We start from the raw sequence: 22,296 nt of genomic DNA, 5'->3' as shown, positions 1-22,296 counted from the left end.
AGAATCGAATATTATTACTGCCTTGCTAGGAGGCACCTGTGCCATTATCCCAGCAGAATTCTGTGTGCTCATACTGATGAGTCTGCTAATTTATCAACTTTATTAAATCACATGAGACACAAGTGACACCACCTTGAGGCATCCGACCACCAGCCTAGGGGACATAATAACTCAATGGTTCATATCATGGGGCTCTTGGTGGGGGAAAAAAATGTTACTTATTTTGAGAATCATTATCTTAATCTGTGTTTTCCCTTGCATACGCCTATATTCCTGCTGTGGTGTCTGCCTCCAATGGAGCCAGACAGGCACCAAACGAGCCACCTTGGCGCTAAGGAAATCCCTTGCTGACTGCTCGCACAAGGCACATTTGTGAAGAAGGAGATCTGTGAGATTGCCAAGAGGCGGTCACAGTGGTGTAGTGTTGGAGGAGGTCACTGAAAGGACACGACCGCAAATTGACCCACGAGCTGGATCCGGGCACCTGGAAGCTCCTCACGCCCCACCCTACCTCACTCCTCCATCTTTGGAATGTTCCGCCCACCCACCATTTCTACATAAAGAGCTGTTCCAAGGACGCATCCCTGAGAGACTAAGGTGTTGCTGAGACCATCTGGATTGGATACGTTGCTCAACCCAGTTAAGGCCTCTGTATAAACTTTCAAGATTCTGGCGGCGGGCGCGGAGATCCACTCGTCTTGCTGCCGCGGTCCTCCACAAGCCTCGTAAGTAAGCTCCTTTTTTGTTCAGCCGGCCTCCTCCAATCTGGGACGGCCTGCCTCTTTCTTCCCTCTCATCCTGCCCGCTGTGTACCACGGGGGCCAGTTTGGGAACCGGCGAGCCCCATCAATGGTGTGTGAGAGCTGCCGTTGCTCTGCCTTGTCACTGATACTTGGCCCTGCCACTTTTGTGTGTTGGTGCGTGTGTGCGCCTGCGTAGGTGGCTTTGGGTTTGTTTTATCAATTGCCACAACCGGGAGGTGCTGCCTCATGTTTTTGTCGTGTGTTTCTCCAACCACGTGATCTTGAACGTTGTTTCCTGGGATTATTTGCTATTTATACTTCTTACTTCTTTGGTGAAGCACCTGTTAAACGATTTTGCCTGTTGATACGTGTTTTAAGTTAGTTGGTCTTTTTTTTTTTTAATTTTTAATGTTTTATTTATTTTTGAGACAGAGAGAGACAGACCATGAACGGGGGAGGGGCAGAGAGAGAGGGAGACACAGAATCGGAAGCAGGCTCCAGGCTCTGAGCCATCAGCCCAGAGCCCGACGCGGGGCTCGAACTCCCGGACTGTGAGATCGTGACCTGAGCTGAAGTCGGACGCTCAACCGACTGAGCCACCCAGGCGCCCCAGTTAGTTGGTCTTAATATGTGGTATGGACATCCAAGTTATTTATGAGATATGTTTTGTAAATATCTTCTACAAATCTGTGGATGGCCGTTTCGTTTTTTTTTAAACAGTGTGTTTTAAAGAGCAAAATAATTCAATTCGGATGAAGCCCAATTTATCTTTGGTATTGTTCATGATTTTGTATTCTAAGAAATATTTGCCTAATCCAATTTTCTCCTAAGATTTTTTTTTCCCTCCTAGAAGTATATCTTTAGCTCTTACATTTAGGTATATTATTAATTTTCATCCAATATTTATAATGGTGTAGGACAAGATATGAGGTTTATTTTTTACATGTGGTTATCCAATTCAGCACCATTTGTCGAAGAGGCTACTGCGTTCGTTTCCTATTAGTGCTGTAACATATGAAAAGAAATTTAGTAGCTTAGCAAGTTTGTTCTGGAGGTCAGAAGTATAAAGTCAGTGTCACTGGGCTAAAGTCAAGGCATTGGCAATGCCAGTACCTTCTGATCTAAGGTAGAATCCTTTCCTTACTTTTTCCAGATTCTAGAGGTTCTTTGGATTCCTTGCTCAAAGCCATTTCTTCTGTCTTCTAAGCCAGAAGTAGAGCCCTGTCAAATCTAGTTTACTGATTCTGCTTCTGTCATCACATTGCCATCTCTCACTCTGAATCTTCTGCCTTCCTCTTATAAGGACTCTGGAAATTACATTGTCTTCGCCTGGAAAATAAAGACCCTTAATAACATCAGCAAAGTCCCTTTTGCCTTATAAGGTGACATCTTCATGGGTTTAGAGGATTAAGACATAGACATCAGTTAATATGTGTGGTAAAGTCCCTAATTTCAGTCCTGATATTGGTGATTTGTATTTTTTGATCAATTTATTTTATCGACTGTTATATTTTTAAAAGAACCAGCTTTTTAATTTATTGATTTTCTCTACTTTTTTTGGTTTTCTACTTCATTTTATAGTTCATTGACTTCTGCTCATATCACTAGTATTTCCTTACCTCTAGTTACTTTGGATTTAGTTTGATTTTTATTTTTCTAGTTTTTTAAGATAAAACTTAAATACTGCTTTGAAATGTTTCTTCTTTCCTTTAATGATTATTTAATTCAATGCTGTAAAATTCCCTGCAAGCAATGCTTTAGCTATGTACTTCATATCCTATTATGTGGATTTTTTCATTCAATTCAAAATAGTTTATAATTTGCTTTATGATTTTTCTTTTAACTATGAGTTCTTTCAAAGTGTATGGTTTAATTTCCAAATATTTGGGAATTTTCCAGATATCTTTCTTTAAGTTTACTTCTGTTGTGTTCAGATAACGTTTTGTATGAACTCAGTCCTCTCAAATTTATTTTGATTTGTTTATGAACCAGAATATGGTCTGTTTCGATGAATGTTCTGTGTATGCTACAAAAGAATACTTGTTCACCCAGCATGAAATAGGGTTTATAAATGTCAATTTGGCAAAGTTGATAGTGTTGTTCCAATTCATTTGGATCTTTATATTTTTCTATTAATCTTTGAGAAAATGATAGTAGTATATAAAAAAGAGTTAATTACACATTAATCAACTTAATTGTTCAATTGTGACAAGGGCTCATATGTCTCAAATAGTTTTTACTTGCAAAACAAATTTATTATTTAAGGTCTCATACCATCATCAACTGCTTACAGGCGAGGCATGTTAGTACCAGGAAAAGCCAAGATCTATGATGGCGAAGGTCTTTAAAGTATGCTGATTTTACAGGCCATATTCTGTAGCTGTGTGACTAGCCTTAACTGTTGGAGCCCCATTACCATTTATGGAAACCAGGTGCAAATTATAAATCCAATTAGTATTTCTAAACAATGCTTTCAGGGTATTAAATCCTACTCTGAAACAACTCACCAGCGCATGGTTATAGAATACTATTTATCTTTCAATAATTTCCATAGCATTCACCAAGGGTCAGTAGCTCTTGAGATAAGCATGAGAGAAATCCAAACCAGATAAAATGAATCCACCTTATACCAGTGAAGTGTAATTATCGATATAAGACAACAACCAAATAACACATAATTCCTGTGAAAATTTTGTCAGGTTTTTGCACCAACTTAGCTATTTTCTTACAACCTTTGTCCATTGCAATTTGAACTTTATTATAAGCTTAGGATTATAGCTTTTAATAGATAACTAATTCATTATTAATGAGATCTAAGTCCTATTCAGGCCCATAATTCTCCACTGAGATTATATCACATCCTAAGCAGACTTTAACTCAGTTTCCCAGTACAGTTGATCAACTATCTGTATTTTCATAAGTCTTATGTCATCTACCAAATTGACTTTACCAGTCATCTGACTGTTGTATCAAATTGCAACATTATTATGAATATTAAAAATATATAAAACAAATAAGAAATTATGACTGTAGGATTTATTGCTACTTTCCAACAGAAGTAACCATTTCCTATGTGCCAAATATTATGTACAATTATTAACCAAAGGCCGTGGGTCAGTGAGATATAAAGTTCTAGGTATTCTGTGTGAAGATAAGTTCCTCATCACACAGAATCAAAACAAGATGAGTTTCAAATGGAAGGAGGCTCTTAAGAAAGGCTTTTATCTATCTCTTGGGAGTATTCATGTAAAATTTAATGTTTGTCAATTGTACAATTGGGCTGTCTTATTCTGATCTGTGATGATTCCAGAGATGTTAAGAAGACTGATATAAAATATACTTCCCATTTGGAAACTTCTATTAATAAGGGGATCCATATATTTTCCATAAATAGACTGCTTGTGCTCTGGCAGTTGTATACCAGGTCAACAGGATTGCTTGTGTTCGCCTCTGTTCGAAGTAATACATTTAAAACTCCTGTTTGTGTGATGATACAAAGCTTTTTCTCACTGTTACGCATGGGCATGTTGTCTTAACTTTGTTCTATTTTGTAAAAACTTTTGAGTTAAAACTCTATTATCAGACCAAACAGCTTGCAGTCTTGTGGCTACTTCATGGAATTTGAATGATCCCCAAGCCACCTTTTCTTACAGGACCTTTTTTTTCTCTAAGAACTCTCTTAATTAAAGAAAATTCCATTTATCTAAATATCCCTAGGCCTGCTCTTATTTCCCCTAAAGGTCTCTTTGATTTGGTTGTGTTTTTCCATCATGTTTGTAGTGCCCACTGTGTGCTAACTGTCCATGTGTATTTGGAAAACATACCTTATAACTAAAAATGCCATATTTCATATTTCAGTTTCTTTAAAACACTATGAGGTGCCAGCAAAGTAGCAGAAGACATTCTGTCCTACCTTTTCTTAACAGTTCATCAAAATTTATAGTTACACAATGATCTTCATTTTTAATATAGAATGAAGTGCATGAGGTTTGGCCTATGAAAAGAAATTCACATAGATATAGTCCAGTTTGGGTCACAATAGTAAATATAGCCTGTACAATGAGAACCAAACAACATACATACCATATTAGTGTTCTTCCCTTTAGATGTCATGGGGATTTCTATTCTGTTCTTTTATGGAAGCATATGACATAAGCCATTCCAATAATGATTTTGGATGATGCTATCTCCCAGGTCATGGTGTTTTCTTTTAGTAATGATGGAGAATCAGCAGAAAAAAGTGTATCATCCTTACAGGCATCTGACCCAAAACTAAGAAAGAAAATTATTTTTTTGCTGTGTAAGTCTTTTTCAAGATACCAAAACAGTGTTTCATGTTCCTTTATGAATAATTATTTTGTTAACTCCTTTACACTCAGTCATTAGTTTACATTCTTTCCCTTTATTTTGACCTAAACTTTTCTTCCTCAAGTGTGCACCCAGGTTTAGCCACTGGGTTGATCCATATTGCTAGAAGAAATATGAACCTTATTAGTGTCTCCCCCTTCAGCCATTCCCATTCATTTGGTGTAGGATTAGAAAAATACAGATTTATGGACTATCCCGTAAGTAATAAAGCACTTGATATTGTGGAAGTCAGTTTTGGCTTTATACATTCGAAGGCCTATGATTAAATGCATATATATTTAGGATTTTATGTTTCCCTGAAAAATGTATCTTTTACCCCAGTTTTATTGAGATATAATTGACCTACAGTAATGTATAAATTTAAGGCATATGTAGCATAATGACTTGACTTGCATACATTGTGAAATGATTATCACAATGGGCTTACTTAACATTCATCATGTCCTATAGATACAAAACGAGACAAAACATGGGTACCTGGGTGGCTCAGATGGTTAAGTGTCCATCTTTGGCTCACCTCATGATCTAATGGTTTGTGTGTTTACGCCCCACATTGGGCTGTCTGTTGTCAGTGCAGAGCCTGTTTAGGGTCCTGTCTCCCTCTCTCTCTGCCCTTCCTCTTCTCATGCTCTCTCTCTCTTTCTCGCTCTCTCTCTCAAAAGAAAAAATTAAAAAGAAAACATTTTCCTTGTGATGAGAACTTTTAGGATCTACTCTCAGCAACTTTCAAATATACCACACAGCACTGTTAACTAATAGTCATCATGTTGTACATTACATCCCCAGGACTTATTTATAACTGGAAGTTTATACCTTTTAACTGCCTTCATCTAATTCAATTACGAATTGACCCTTTAACATTATAAAGCATTGCTATTCACCGTTTATAATATTCTTTTCTCTGAAATAAACATGATATAATAATTCCTATAGCCATTCCAACTTTGTTTTGATTTGTGCTTACATGATATGTCACTTTTGTCCTTTTACTTTTAACGTATCTTTGTATTTAAAGTAGATTTGTTATACACAACATAAAGTGAGTCTTACTCTGCTCTACTTTACAATTGGAACACTTATGCCATATGCAATTGAGGTAATTATCAATACACTTGCATTTAAGTTTATAATCTTGCTCTTTGTTTTCTGTTTTGTCATGTGTTTTTTTCTTATAGTAGGTAAAATAATTTTTTTCTTATTTAAATTCTATATATAATATAGAATAGTTTCCTGAATTAGTTTTTTGACAGTGAATAAAAGTTGCAATTAAAAACAATAAACCTTAATTTTCCATAGCCGCTTTTATTTTTCCCTTAAAAAGAAAGCCCATTTTTTCTAGAGAGACATTGATTTACATATGTATTCTAATACACATTTTTTTCCTAACATGCCAAAACATATACAACCCCCATTATTTCAGAGGAGAATTATAATGAACAGAAGAATACATCAGCTTAAATTCTCAAGGTCATCTCAAATCCTGAAAACTCCCTGCTTTCTGTGATAGGGAAGGAGTTTTGCTAGTAAATAGTTGGACTAAAATCCAGGTAAAATGCTCTAAATCTTCATCTTCTGATTCTTAATTTTTTTAATATATTGCAACAGACAGTTTAATCAAATCTAAACATGTGCTAGAAAGACCTGAGAGTGTTTTATAATTTGTTTTTAAAATTCCTAGGTAGGGGCGCCTGGGTGGCCCAGTCAGTTAAGTGTCTGACTTCGGCTCAGGTCATGATCTCACAGCTTGTGAGTTCAAGCCCCGCATCGGGCTCTGTGCTGACAGCTCGGACCCTGGAGCCTGCTTCGGATTCTGTGTCTCTCTCTCTCTCTCTCTCTCTGCCCCTCCCTCGCTCACACTCTGTCTCTTTCTCTCTCTCTCTCTCAAAAAAATAAATAAAAAAAAACATTAAAAAAAGTAAAAAAATTCTTAGGTAAACTTCATTTGCCAATTTTACATTCTTCTATTTATATTTTTCCTTGTTTTGTCTGTCTTCTTTTCTTTCTACAAATTCCCAGGGACAGTCCTTAAAAAACTATTAGTCCTATTACTTTGTTGGAGGTAAGTTTATTTCCACCGCCCTCAGGTTTGTGGATGTCTAGAGTGAATCTGATGAGGCTGATTGTCTCCTATGGCCAGAGGGGGGTCATAGCAAGTGATCTGGTACTGGCCAGGCCCCACTAGTCACAGTGCCTCCAGTATCCTGACACTAAAGCCCTTGAGCCACTGCTTGGTGTTTCTACAGAGCCACAGCACCATGGACTTCAGACCAGTTAGAACATCATCTCTTTTGTCCTGATGAGCATAGATAGTATCACATTTTACTGGCCATATAATTTCAGAAAATAAAGATGCAGGTAAACAGTTGGATCACAGGAGCCCTTGAAAGTAGACCATCCAAGTAATGATCCCCAAGGCTAATTCTTGGGGCGGTATGTAATTCTTTTTATGATGTATGTAATTCATTTTATTAGCGAGTAGGAGATAATGAGAAGTAGGGATGCTGCTCCCTGAGCTATGCTTTTTATTGTAGTCACTGTCCCAGATGTCGTGAATAGTACAGCCTACTCCACGCATCAGAGAAGTTCCAATGCCAAAGAGCATGTATGAATCTGAAAAACAACCCAGTTCAGAGGCCAAGTCTGTGCTCCAGATACATGGCAGACTCGGGAACAGATTCCAATGGGTTTGTCCAAGAGCATGAAGAGCAGGTAGGGTTGTAGAGGGTGGGGCACCAAATCCATGACCCCCAAAGCCACAGGCTGAGCAGCTGCTGGGCCTGAGGGTCACCAGTCCCCCTGCAGCAGTGGTTGCCAGAGTCAGAGAGCAGCCCCAGGAGGCCAGCAGCCTTGCCTGCCTCATGCCCACAAACTCCACATGAACCTTTGCCGGGGAACCTAGGAGGTATGGTCCCTGAGCTATGTGTTCTTTGTTCTTTTTGCTTCATTCCCTGCCTTCTTTGGCTTATTGAGTACTTTTAATGATCTCTTTCTATCACCACTATTATCTTATTAGATACATAATAAGAACTCAAGAAACAGAACTAATAGGATGTATTAAAAGATTTATTCTGAGGAATTGGCTTATGTGATGGAGAGGGCTGACTAGTAGGCAATCTGGATGCTCAGACAGGAGTTGATGTAGCCTTGAATCTAAAATCTGTAGTAAGGACCAGCAACTGGAAATTCAGGGAGGATTCTTATGTTAAAATCTTGTGGCAGAATTCCTGTTTCTCCGGGAAACCTCAGTTTTTGTCTTAACGCCTTCAACTGATTCGGAACACATTCATCATCACGAGAATCCCTCACGTTGCCATATGTTAGCCATACCCACTTCTCTCCTGCCCCACCCTCTTCTTAACCCCTGTCAACCATAGACCTGTTCTCCATTCCCATAACTGTATTTTCAAGAATGTTATAGAAATGGAATCATACAGTATGTACCTTTTGAGATTGTTTTTTCTTTCCACTCACCATCCAGGTTTCATTATGTCAGATAATTCTAACATTTTTGTGATTTTGGTCTGGGTGTCCATTGATTGTCTTTTTTATATTTATTTATGTTTTATTCAGTGTGGGATCTCCCTGGTTCTCAGTATGAGGAGTGATTTTCAGTTGAAATCTGGACATTTTTATGTTATGTTCTGAGACTTCGGGTATTATTTAAAATTCTGGTTTAGTTAACTTTTTCTGACACTGCTTCATAAGGAAGGAGTGGGGATTCTAGATGGAAATAGAAATTCAAGTTGCCCACTTGGCCTTTGTTAACAACTATGGGAGTGAAGGCTTTGTTACTTTTTGATGAACTTTCAAATCCGAGCTCCCCATGTGGAGTCCACTCACATTGTGGTGGGGATAGGCTCATACCACTGATTAAGAGTCCTGAATCTTCCCTAGGGCTGCCATGACACCAGTGGGGAGTAGTTCCTTGTTAACTGCTGGCTGGTGTGGGATCTAGGCTGTATTGGCTTCATTAACTCTGGGGGCAGGGGATTCATTACTAGCTGGTGGGAATCAAAATCTTAACTCCTTACTTGACCTTCTTCAACACCACCTCAGGAATAATGACAGCCTCATAAGAATGGAAGTCTAGCTTTGCCACTCAGCCTGTGCTGCTCTGGTTGGGCTGTGGCCATGGTTTTTTCTTTATTTTTTATTGTAGTAGATTGATTATTGTCTAAAAGTTTTTGGTCTTGCTGGATTGACTGTTCCTGGTCTCTCGGACAGAGAAAAGACACTTTGGTGTTTTGTTTTGTTTTCTTTTTTTGTCTGCATTTTCTGGAATTTCTAGGCTATCATCTTCTTCAGCTCCAAGTCTGGGATATGAAACAAAAAGGAACTCACCACCATGTTGCCCCTTGGGTCTTGAGATCCTTGCTGGTCTACCTTCTGCTACCTTTCAAAGTCTTAAAGTATTACACATGCACAAATACACACACACACACACACACACACACACACACACACACACACATACACACACATCTATCTATCTATCTATCTATCTATCTATCTATCTATCTATCTATCATCTATGTATCTTTCTATCTGCCTACCATCTTAGGTATCTAGGATGGTATCTATCTACCATCTTAGTTTTCTAGGGCTGTCATAATTAAGTACCACACACTGGGTGGCTTAAACAAGAGAAGTTTATTTTCTCATGGTTGGGGAGGCTAGAAGTTTATGATCAAGGTGTCAGAAGGTTTGGTTTCTTTCTCAAGAATTGTAGATTGCTGTCTTATCATTGTGTCCTCACATTGTCTTTCCTCTGTGCATGTTTGTGCATGCATATGTCTGGTGTTTGTGTGCCCCAATTTTCTCTTCTTATAATGGTACCAGTCAGATTAGATTAAGGCATAAATTCCCATATATATGATTTTTGTTGTATTTAGAGAAATAGGGAAAAGTACGTGTACTCCATCATCCCAGAAATAGAAGTCCTCCTTGTTATTGATTTTAATGTTATCACTTTCAAGATCTTATTACATTCTGGCCTCCATTAAATCTAGTGAAATGTCAGCCATGGTTTTTAGTTGTATCTGTCTTTGTAATATACATTGTTTTTTCTTTTGGTTTTCAGCAGTGTAAATATACATGTCTAGATATGGTCTAGTTTGTGTTATACTATTTTGCATTTGCTGACCTCTTTGTAGTTTATATTCTTAACAAATTTTGAAAATTTTCAGCTCTAGTATCCTGAAATACTTTTTCTATCCCATTTTCTCTTCAAGTCCTTTTGGAACTCCCATTACACATCACAGATCACTTGTTTTTTCATCACAGATCATTGAGGCTCTTTTGTTTTCTTGTCATTTTATCTCCATTTTTCACATTAGATCATTTCTATTGAACATTTTCTGCATACATTGATCCTTTCTTTGGCCATCTCCAGTCACCTGTTAATCCATTTTAGTGAATCTTTTATTTCAGATATTGCACTTCTAAATTCTAAATTCCCATTGGGTTACTTTTATATTTCTCATTCCTCCGCCAAGATCCTCCATATATTCACAATTTTGACAATAGTTTCCTTTTGATCCTTGAATATGCTTTAATAGCTTAAAGTTCTTTTTTGAAAACTCCACTTCTGGGTTATCTTGGAATCTCTTACTGACTTGTCTTTCTCTTAAATATGGGCGACATTTTTTTTCTCATGTAACTAGTAATTTTTATTGTATACTAGATATTGTAGATAAATACTTACAGAAACTCTAGATTCTACTATCTTTCTCTGCAGAATGTTGAGTTTTGTTTATCGGACTGGTTGGCTGTTAAACTTGAACTATGGAAGCTTGGTTTTATACATTATTAGAAAAGATCTGGGGGCATTTGGGAGGCTCAGTCAGTTAAGCGTCTGACTTCAAATCAGGTCATGATCTTGCAGTCTGTGAGTTCAAGCCCCACATTGGGCTCTGTGGTTGCAGCTTAGAGCCTGGAGCCTGCTTCAGATTCTGTGTCTCCCTCTCTCTCTGCCCCTCTCCCGTCCGCGCTCCCATGCTCTGTCTCTCTCTGTCTCTCAACAATAAGTAAACATTAAAAAAAAATTTAGAAAGGAAAGATCCGTTTTGATTTTATCTTTGTTCAAGATAAGTATTGTAGTACTAGTATGTCCTTGATAGTCTTAAGACATGATGGTGTGGTATTTCCCTGAAAAGAACCCAAACTCAAAATTTTATCTTCCTTCTGTAGGAAGAAACTGAGATTTCTGCCCACTGAAGTCACCCTTCCACTTGATGTTTTTCACTATTATCATTAGAATGTTCTCCATGCATGCACAGCTTAGGGAACAGCCAGTAATTTGAGGATAGTCATACATAGATTTGGGGAATACCCCTTCAGTGTCCTCTTTCTTTCCCCTAGGGTTTTTACACTCAATTTTCAGCAACTCTGGTAGCCCTAATTCTGTTCTGAGGCTACAAGCCACTGAGACAACAATTTTTCGCTTGTGTTCTAGTCACCTCTTGCCATGTGGACTGGAATATACTCTAGAAAAAAAAGTGGAGCTCACTTTAAGATATAATTCCCCTTAATTTTATGTGTCTATTCATTTGCTTTCCCATGCCTTCGAATAGTTATTTTTAAAAATATTTTGTTTGGCATTTTTATTTGTTTTCTGGGAGAGGGTTAAGTTATACCAGTTACTCTACCAAAGCAAACTCTTTAAATTTACATTTGTAAATAAAGGAAAACAACCTATTAAAGAATGGTAAGAAGATAGAATGAAACCTAAATGATAGTAATTTACTGATTTCTTAGGATGATGCATGAAAAATGCCTTCCACTGGGTCTTTGGGTTTTAACAATCTGATTTTGTTTTTATTTGAATAGAGGTTAGGGATATCAAGTAGTTCAAAATAACAATGAAATAAATTGACAAAAACAGGAAAAAAAATCAAAGAAATATAACATTTGGCTTTGTAGTCCCATTCTAAAATCTGATCTTTAGACTGAATCTCACACTAAGTTTGCTAAATCTAAGGCTTCATGAACAATGTCAGTTCTTATAATCTAAGACTTCAAAGAAGAAATAGTAATGAACTTTTAAATTTTTTATCGGATTCTTGAAAAGTAAGATTTTTCCTCTTATGACTAACAGAATTATTTTATTAATAATAAAATGTCAGGCAGTGATCTTTGTGTGCTGCTTCATTTGGGAAGCATGTGAAAAGAATAGGTTTCTTAAGGTTTGCCTAGAGACTCTTAAATACAGAGAACAAACTGAAGGTTGATGGGGGTGGTGAGATGGGCTAAATGCATGATGGGCTTTAAGGGGGCACTTTTTGGGATGGGCAGTCGGTGTCATGTGTAAGAGACGAATCACTGGGTTCTACTTCTGAAGCCAAGACTATCCTTGTATCTTGCAATTTCAGGGCAGTTTTCTTTTACTTTCACACTTAATTTCAGGAGTCAAAATTAATTCCTCCTTATAGCCTATCCCTATAAAATTTGTTCTAGCAAACAGAAGTAAATGGAAATACAATTATCTTCAAAGAATGAAATAATAATCATCTTAGCCTAAACATTGAATTTCCCAACTATGCCCACATTATGGCCTGCCTTTTCTATTATTTAAACTTGGTCCTTTGTTCTTAAGCTTTCCTTTTCTTACTGTGCTTGCAAATCAATGGAAAGGCTGCCTCTCGAAAGATTAAAAAGTAATTTTCTGGGAAAACACTTTTACATGATTAAGCACTTCTTTTCAAGGTAAACATTAAGCATTATGTGCACAATTATAGTTCTTTAAGCTAAGCTATTATACCCCATCGGGTAAATCTTTATTCATACTTTATTTTTTTCAACCCAACATTGTTTACCAAATAGACCTGAAATATTATGCAATTCAAGTTTGAAATGCATGTTATCTTGAAAAAAATCAATGTTAATTCAATTGGTTATACATGAAATTTTGTTTGCATTTTTTCTCTTTTGTTTGTATATATATTTTTATTTCTAACAGTTCTTCCTCCCTCCCTTCCTTCCTTCCTTTTCCTTCCTTCCTTTTTCTTTCTTTCTTTCTTTCTTTCTTTCTTTCTTTCTTTCTTTCTTTCTTTCTTTCTTCCTTTCTTTCTGCCTTCCCGCCTTCCTGCCTTCTTTCTGATTTTTATCTGAAATACATTTAAAATATTAACAGTAACTCAACATGGTACTGGCTAAGAACTCTTTAGCATTGGTCAGTTTGATCAGATATTTGGATTCTATCTCTCTATGTGGATTTCTGTCTGTAAAGATGGGAATGAGTGTTTATTAATATTTACATATAATATGTATACTTACGTGTATTTCTCTTATCTTTTGATCATATGCCTTTCACTTTCCCTTTCTCCCTGGTTTCTGCCCCCTCAATCTATCATTTCAATTTCACGAATACTTATTTTGCTAGTGACCTTTTTATTTCATCATACTCTGTGAGTAGGTGTTCATCACTTGTGTCCTGTTACAACACAGGTCTTCCTTTCAAATCCAGTATACGTCAGATACGTTTTCCCTGTTTGTCAACCTGATAGAGTATACTGGACTTTCTAGTATTATTTTGTATTAGATTGGTTCAAGAAACAAAGTAAAGGCATGCATTGGATGAGGACACATTGTGTACCTATCCAACTATGCGCTCTTTTGGGGAATTGTTATGTCAGGTTTTCAAGTTTTTAAATATTTATTGTGCTTGTTGCTGCTTCTGCTAAAATGTATTAACAATTTGCAATAATTTGTACCCTGTTGAACTCTTACTGAGGTATATTGGATACAGAGGAGTATAGTTAATGTTTTGGCTCTTATCTCCTGCTAGGTATGTTAGTGACTGTTCTGATTTAAAATTTGTAACGGTTTAACATATATTTTATCAAAAACATCTAACAACAATTGTGCTATTTATTTTTAACAATTCTATTAGTAAAATTAAACAACTGCAAAGTTTGACTGAACATGTCTTGATTATATCACGTATCTCTGTCACCTGTAATCTTTGCTCAGTTTTGAGTTGCATTTATATAATGTGACTGAATATTTTTATTAATATGTTATATTCATTATTATGTTATTAGTAATACTGTATTGAATATATTTATGAGAGTTTTCATGCAAATGCCATAGCAATATGGCATTTTTCTTTAATTTTTTTTTTAATTTTTTTTTTTAACGTTTATTTATTTTTGGGACAGAGAGAGACAGAGCATGAACGGGGGAGGGGCAGAGAGAGAGGGAGACACAGAATCGGAAGCAGGCTCCAGGCTCTGAGACATCAGCCCAGAGCCTGACGCGGGGCTCGAACTCAAGGACCGTGAGATCGTGACCTGAGCTGAAGTCGGGTGCTTAACCGACTGAGCCACCCAGGCGCCCCATGGCATTTTATTATCTGTAGCTTCCTCAGATTTAGGGAGGGGAAGTATACTCAATTCACAATTATTGAACACCCACAGGTACATACCATTTGTTGTAATCTACTTGTCACAATTCTGTCTGCCAGAGGTAGAAACACATTCACCATCTTTTAAACTTATTGCATCCTTTAAACTTATGGAAACATTTAAGAGGCTATGTGTTTCAGGCAATGCCAGGAGCGGTTCAATTAAAAAATTACACTACTAGATGTTTGACATGGTGTACACTCTAGATTACAGTTAGATCTCATATCTTGATTAAAGGCCTAATCTATTCCCTTTGCATTGCTTCTCTACTGTTCTGTGTTGCCTAGGATGGTAATCCCAAGGGGACAGAATAATCAATTAATGGTCAAGGGGCCAGGAGTGGCAACCCTTTTGCAGTACATTTTTTAACATTGGTGTAGACCAAAGTACTGCTGATTTACACAGTTTGTTTACTCTTGTAACCATATGAGCCTATGAACCACAACTATGGTTATGCCTTAAAATCAATTATTCTTTCCTACAAGTACCAGTAGTCTCAAGTGAAGTAAAATTTCTTAGTGTATAAGGCCAAAGATGGACAAGTATGTGTGGTAAGAAAGGGTTTTCCGTAGTTGAAAGTTATCAAAAGAAAAAGAAGTTCTTAAAAAAATGTTTGGCAGATGTGAAAAATGACGATTTGTTAGTATTTCTAAACAATTCTTAAGAAAAAAATGATAAAACTTCTATAAATTCAAGTTTTAAAAATAGGAAAGAAAGAAGTTAGAGTTTCTGTTAAACAAGAGCTGGAAATTAGCATCATCCTTACCAGATCATCAGTCATTCAGCTTCTGTTTGCACTCACACAATGATGAGAAACTCATTATCCCATGAGCATGCCTGTACCCTTAGACAAATTATCATTTTAAAAATATTTCACAAATTTTTATTTGTGTAAAATTTCCACATATCCATAGACTTATGAGAATTAAAGACTAAGAACAAGCTAAAAATATTATGCCTTATCATAATATAGTTTATTATCTGCTTTTGTTGAAAAGTAAAATTCTTCTCTATTTCTAGCTGCATGAAGACACCAATACTAAATAAATCAGAAAGGAAATAAGCAATCTAAGACTGGGACTTCCCTATTTCATTTAGGTTGGGCTTGTTTTAAAGTTAAGGTGAGGTTATATACCCCCTTTATTGTGACCTTTCTTTGGATAAAGAATTCCAAAATTTTCTATCCCTTTACCAAATAAGTATAAATATACGAAATGTTAAGACTCTTGCTAAACAAGTTTTAAGAAATAGCTATAAATGTATTATCAATCTTGAAATCTACCTTGTGGCCTTATTTGTTGGCATGTGTGGACAGGTAATTTCACTTAGCTCAGTTATTAAACACTTTTTGCCTACTGTTGTAAGTCTCTTTTACCTTTCTTAACTGATTTAAAGTGACTTTGCAGTGGTGGGTCAAACAGTGTGCTGAAGTGGATTATATTGTTCTCCCTTCTTTGCTCATTGCCTTTCATCCATTATTCTCTAAGTATCTGTTCTTTCTTAGAACATTCCAGAGGTATTCTTGTTGGGATTTCTAAAAGGTTCTCCGTAAGTAGCAGTATTGTTTTCTACCCAATTCTGAATAATTTAAGAAGTAAACACAAGAATGATAGCATAAGTCAAAATACTGCCTTTTTATTGATAGTGAGCAGATTACGGTAGGATATTTAGGTTTGTTCATTTGGTAGACTAATATCTCCATCATCCCTGCCCTGTAGGTTGCTGGCAACCCTGAATAATTAGACCAGGCCACCACTCCAAGAGGCAGCCGCCCTGAAGCAACAGGGGAATGTGTGTTTATGTAGCAGACAGCTTGCTCCCAAGAGGAAGGAAGGCAGAGGTGAGCCAAGCATGCTTGGTTAATCACCTCAGATTTACCCATCACATAAATCATCTTACCTTCCTAATGACAAAGATAGGTGAACAGTATGTTGAGAAAAAATTCCTCCTCAGGGAAGCCAGGAATGGGAGGTGGGGAGAGTGTTCCCAGTTAACATACTCAATGAAAAGAAATAGTGTGGGGAAGCTTTCTCTACCATTCACAGAAGCTTCAGAGCACTGTTTTGTTCCAAAAGGCTACTGTTCCAGACAGATATCAGATGAGGTTAAAAAATGTTAGTTTACCCTATTTTTTAACTCTATTTTAGCTAGTTTCTTCTCTAGGTTATAAATTTTTTTTTCTTCTGGGGGCAGTCCCAAGCACCCAGAATTCCTCAGTAAGTGCCTGGTATTGCCACTGTGTTCCAATGCTTACACTTCTGTAGACACTTACTAATGGTAAATTATTTCCTTCACTATTTCCTACTAAGACTACATTTTAAAAATCTCTAGATATTTATAATGAGTTATTTCTATCATGACTTTCTTAGAGCATGGGAAGTTCTTAGTTGTTGTAGATAATTAGGCATGATACAGAGAGCCAGCCAAGAGTCTTGAGAATTAGCTGTAGATGTCATCTAAGTCCTTTGCTCAGGGTACTCTCAAGCCAGACCTATCCTAATCTGGCAGCTCTTTTGACCCTTCTATCAGGGTCATAGTACAACAAAATTGTATCTATTCATTCAGGTTTATAAACTATACTGTTTAAATCATTCCCATTTTTTCTACTTATTAAGTTTTTGATCGTTACTAGTATTTTAAAATCTCTCATTGCAGTTGTATTTCTGTCAATGTCACATTGGATTTAAACATCTCAATATATATCTCTTCATTAGTGCTTATACCATTACTAATGTAAAATGACCTGCTTTGACTGATCTGTTTTACTCAGGGAAGTTGTCTTTTGCTAGTAGGACAGCCCTGCCTTTGCTTTGCATTCTTCGTTTTACCTTTAGCCATTGCACATCCTTTCATTCTTAGATTTCTTTTTCTTTCTTGCCTTCTTTCTCTCTCCCTTTCTTTCAATATATTTTTAAGGTGATATATTTATTTTCAGAGAGAGAGAGAGAAAGAGGAAGAGAGCAGGGAAGGGGCAGAAAGTGAGAGAGAGAGAGAGAGAGAGAGAAAGAGAGAGAGAGAATCCCAAGCAGGCTCCATGCTGTCAGTGCAGATTCCAGACGCTAGGCTTGACCTTAGGAACTGTGAGATCATGACCTGAGCAGAAATCAAGAGTCCATGCTTAACTGACTGAGCCATTCAGGCTCCCCTCCTTCCCTCTCTCCTTCCCTTCCTCCCTCCCTCTCTCCCTCTCTTCCTCCCTTCCTTCCTTCCTTCCTTCCTTCCTTCCTTCCTTCCTTCTTCTTTCTTTTCTTTCTTTCTTATATTTCTTATAAACTGATTATCTTTGCTTACTTATTTTTAAGCAATCTGAATCTTATCCCAGTGCACCAGACTTTATATTCCCTGGCTCCTCAGTAACTTTCTGATCTCCTGGGCAGATCTGATTATCTCACTGTCATAGCTACACTGGTCTCCTTGCTGCTCTTTGAATACTCCTGACACATCTTCTCTTTAGTATCTACCATTGTCTACCATATTTAATGTTTTACTTAATTTATCTTATTGATCATCTGGCTCCTTTGGTAGAATGCATGTTCTATGAGGGAAGACATTTTTGCCTGTTTTGTTAACCACTCTACACAAAGGACCTAGGATACTTGTGGACTGAATGAATTAAACAAATAGATCTGTATTTTAAAGATATAATACTTAATTTTGGCATGAATTTCTCTTACTTTGTGCTAATCTAGCTGTTCCTTTCTCTAAATAAGTAGTTTTATCTGCCTATTAACTTCCAGAATTGTTTCAAAGTTAGCCATATGCTTTTTAGCTATATGAATGGTTTCCTCAAAGTTTTTCTGTGAAATTCATAAGCTAACATTATGCTGTGAAGTGTGGAGATTAAAATCAAAGCCTTGCTTTGATACCTCTCAGATGTGTGACTTAGGCAAGTTGTTTAACTTCTCTGTGACAATTTCCTTATCTACAAAGTGAGAGTCCTAATATTTTTTTGAGAATTAAATGAGTATATATGTATATATGTGTATGTGTGTGTGTGTGTGTGTGTGTGTGTGTGTGTACACATTTACAGTCCCTGGCACATCTTAAATACTGTACACTTGAAAACGGTTTTCTTAGTCCATTTGGGCAGATTATACCAAAGGTCACAGACTGGGTGCTTTAAACAACAGGCATTTCTTATAGTTCTGATAACTGCAAATCCAAGAACCACATGCTGGTATATTTGATGTCTGGTGAGGGCCCTCTTACTGTTTTATTCACCTTCTTCTCCATGTGTCCTTTCCCATGGTGGAGATCAGACAGAGGGCAAGCTGTCATGTCTCCTCTTCTAAGGCCACTAATTTCATTCATGGGGGCTTCACCCTTGTGAACTAATTACCTCCCAAAGACTCTACCTCCTAATTCCATCAAAGTAGGGGTTAGGAGTTCAGGAGATGAATTTTAGGGCCCTTAGTCAGTCCATTGCAGCATTGTGATTATCATGAAATTGTAAATATCTGGAACAAATAGTAATATTTTTCTCTTCTGTGTGAAAGATAAGAGAATAATCTTTTGTTCACTGGTGTTTTCCCATTCTTTGTTTCTTTAATCCAAAAATATAACACTGTGTTCTCCTTCTTCTTTTCTCTTGCTTTAATAAATATTGGTTTACAAATACTTAATTTTACATAGTGCTAGCCCACAGGCTAAAAATAATAAAGTAGACATGATCATAACGGTATAGAGTTTAGCGAGAAAAGATACAGTAAAGAGGTGAATACATAAAAATAAATGAATATATCAGAAAACTTAAGCAAATATTTTAATTATAATAAACCCATGCTGTGATAAGAAATACTAGGAAGGAACCTTGGTTTCCAGTTGTCAAACAAGGGCCTCTAAGGTGATATGACTGAAAATGAGAACTAAACAATGGAAAAGGCTGGGAATATTGGCAATAGGGAGGCAGGAGGACCAGAAGGTTCCAGGCAGAAGCAACTGAATGTCCTCATAATGTTATTCATGTTTAATCTTCAAAAATCCCAGAAGAATACATATTCTGTTTTTATTAACTTAAAGAAAACTTTATTTCATAGTTTCCTTGTAAATTTTTAGGCTAAGTTTTCTTTAGTTATAATTTTTTTTTGTTCTATTATTTCTATTGATAGTGTTTAAAATTTCCATTTTGGTAGGATGGATTCTGCAGAATCTAACCTAAGGCTTTCAGTATTTTATTTATTTATTTATTTATTTATTTATTTATTTATTTATTTAGAGGGTGCAGTGAGTGAGAGGCAGAGAGAGAGAGAGAGAGAATCCTAGGGGGGCAGAGAGAGAGAGAGAGAGAGAGAGAGAGAAAGAGAGAGACAAGTGGGACTCACCCCAAGCAGGGCTTGAGCTCACCGTATGTGGGGCTGGAGCTCACCCATTGTGGCCCTCGAACTCAGGAGCTGAAAGATCATGACCTGAGCAGAAGTAAGATCCTTAATAATTGAGCCACCCAGGCGCCCTCCCAGTATTTTATTTTTAAAAATTTCCTTTCATTTTACGTTTTGAGAGAATTTCTGGAGATAGACTTTTTTAGTCATTTGATTTTCTGCAGCATTTGCTGTTCTCATTATTTTTTAAATATGGTATGTATGCTTTAAATTCTCTTAAAATTCCTCATAAACTCAAATAGCCCCCATTTTTATACTTTTATGCTTCTTCTTTATAACTCAAATAGGCAAAATCTTTTTTGAATCTTATTGGGAATAAAAAATCTTTTGTTTCTAACGTGTTTTCTTTTTCTGTTTGTTTAACTCTTTTAATAAGAATAAACTTCTGTGTCTTTCAAAAAGTCACCTTCTTTTGAACTTAATAATCTTTTAAAGGCTTGATAGGATTTTTGTTTTGTGTTGTTTTCTGTCAGTAAGAGCTTCTGACCTTTCAGTATTGACTGGTCATCAAATAGAATTAGGCAAAAGTCAGCGAGGGCTCCTGCCAATATGTAAAGACATTTCTTCCAGTTTCCGTTTACAATTATACAAGAGGTGAGCTAAAATGGTCGTTTGAGTATAGATAATTTCCAAAAAAGAATCCTTTAATGATAATATCAAGTGGGAAAAGAAAAAAATATGCCATAAAGAATCTATTTAGTTTTATATACTGTATAGTTTTTGTGTGAAACATACAATGAATATGAATTAATTAGTCAGTGAATTCTAACTTTAAAATTGTTTTGACTTTTGCTATTTTATTATTTTATTTTTCTTTTCTGAACAGTGCTTAAGGGAAAAAAAGGCAGCTAAAGAAATTCTGAAATATTCATAATAGGCAAAATCATGGAGACAGAAAATGGATCAGCGGTTTCCATGTGATGGGGGAGAGGGAATTGGGGAGTGACTAACTGCTAATAGGTACGCAATTTCCTTTTGGGGTGATGAAAATGTTTTGGGACTTGATAGTGGTTATGGCCTCACAGCATTTGAATGTACCAAATGTCACAAAATTATTGTATACTTTATTTTTTTTAACTTTAAAAAAATGTTTATTTATTTTGAGAGAGAGAGAGAGAAAGAGAGAGAGAGAGAGAGAGAGAGAGAGAGAGAGAGAGAGAGAGAGAAAGGAGGGGCAGAGACTAAGGAGAGAAAGAATTCCAAGCAGGTTCTGTATTGTCAGTGCAGGACTCAGTGCAAGGCTTGAACTCACCAACCATGGGATCATGACCTGAGCTGAAATCAAGAGTGGATGCTCAACCGACTGAACCACCCAGGTGCCCCTCAAAATTGTACAATTCAAATGCCTATATATATATATATATATATATATATATATATATATATATATCGAGACCTAAGCTGAGATCAAGTGCTGGATGCTTAACTGACTGAGTCACCCAGGTGCCCCTAAAATGGTTAGTTTTTATGCTATGTGTGTTTTATCACAATTTTTAAAAAGGGATCTCCCTACAAAAAAAAGAAAGTGATTGCTTTCTTTTAAGTAACAGTCTTGATTATCCTATACAATAGGATGTTTCTTTTCCTGATGGACAAGAATAAGAGGAAGGTGAAATAAGAGGATAAATCCTGGCCCAGGATAAGGCAGCTATGGCCAGCACATTATTCTCAGTTGAGTAAGGCACCTTATGGTATCAATCTATCCACCTCCACAACACATGATACAAAATTATGGAACAGAAACACAATTTCTACAAGGAAGGCACCTACTTGAAAAAGCAGACTAAGAAAGGCAGTGGTCTTTTTTCCATAGCATGTATTTTCTGCTAAATAGAATCAGTTAAGACTCCCTGCCTGCTAATAGAATAGGCTTCTGTGTTGGTCAATCTAGAAGATCGTTCTGCTCTCAAGGAAGAGGCTCCTTCTCAATTGTCCTGCATGACCACAACAGAGAGGGACCCTTTCTCCATCCATACTGCCTTAGCGTTCCACTTCCTATTGGTGTTAAGTTGGTGGCCTTAGGATTGAACATTCACAGGTTCTTAAGTGCCTTTGTATCAATGCAGTCCTCTCAAAAACTTAACAGTCTTCTATAGTGCTTATTTGTGGGGCTAATAAGTGAAGCCAAGATCTTGACTTCACTGAACTCCCATGTTCTTTCCATATCTAACCTCTGGTTTAATGGCTACTGTTTGGAGTCCAGGAAATAATAACGACCAATCAGATTTTCTTCTTAACCAACTTGATTCATTCTGTTGGTGGAGAATACCTAATGAAAGATTTTTAGAATAGGCTAGGGTTTCCCTCACAACAATGATACATTCTGCAAAATTGTTTTCTGATTCTCTGAAGGTATTAACTTCAGCTCAAGGCAAAAGAAACTGGTCTTATACACCCTGAAAA

At 36.7% G+C, this 22,296-nt stretch overlaps 1 protein-coding gene and 1 pseudogene across 1 annotated transcript in view; one reads left to right on the top strand and one right to left on the bottom strand.

Annotated features, from left to right (window-relative positions):
* Positions 1 to 404: 404 nt before the first annotated feature.
* The window catches only part of KCNH7 (potassium voltage-gated channel subfamily H member 7), a 638,553-nt gene continuing 616,661 nt past the window's right edge, over positions 405 to 22,296 (top strand). The window contains exon 1 of the mRNA XM_053215167.1: positions 405 to 725. The gene's annotated coding sequence lies outside the window, so the exon portion shown is untranslated. The remainder of the gene's footprint in view (positions 726 to 22,296) is intronic.
* LOC113595101 (4-hydroxybenzoate polyprenyltransferase, mitochondrial-like) lies at positions 7,063 to 7,853 on the bottom strand (annotated as a pseudogene).

The sequence above is a fragment of the Acinonyx jubatus genome, chromosome C1, assembly GCF_027475565.1.
Source record: "Acinonyx jubatus isolate Ajub_Pintada_27869175 chromosome C1, VMU_Ajub_asm_v1.0, whole genome shotgun sequence".
NCBI classification, from domain to species: domain Eukaryota; kingdom Metazoa; phylum Chordata; class Mammalia; order Carnivora; family Felidae; genus Acinonyx; species Acinonyx jubatus.
This window is presented reverse-complemented; position numbering and strand designations above follow the sequence as displayed.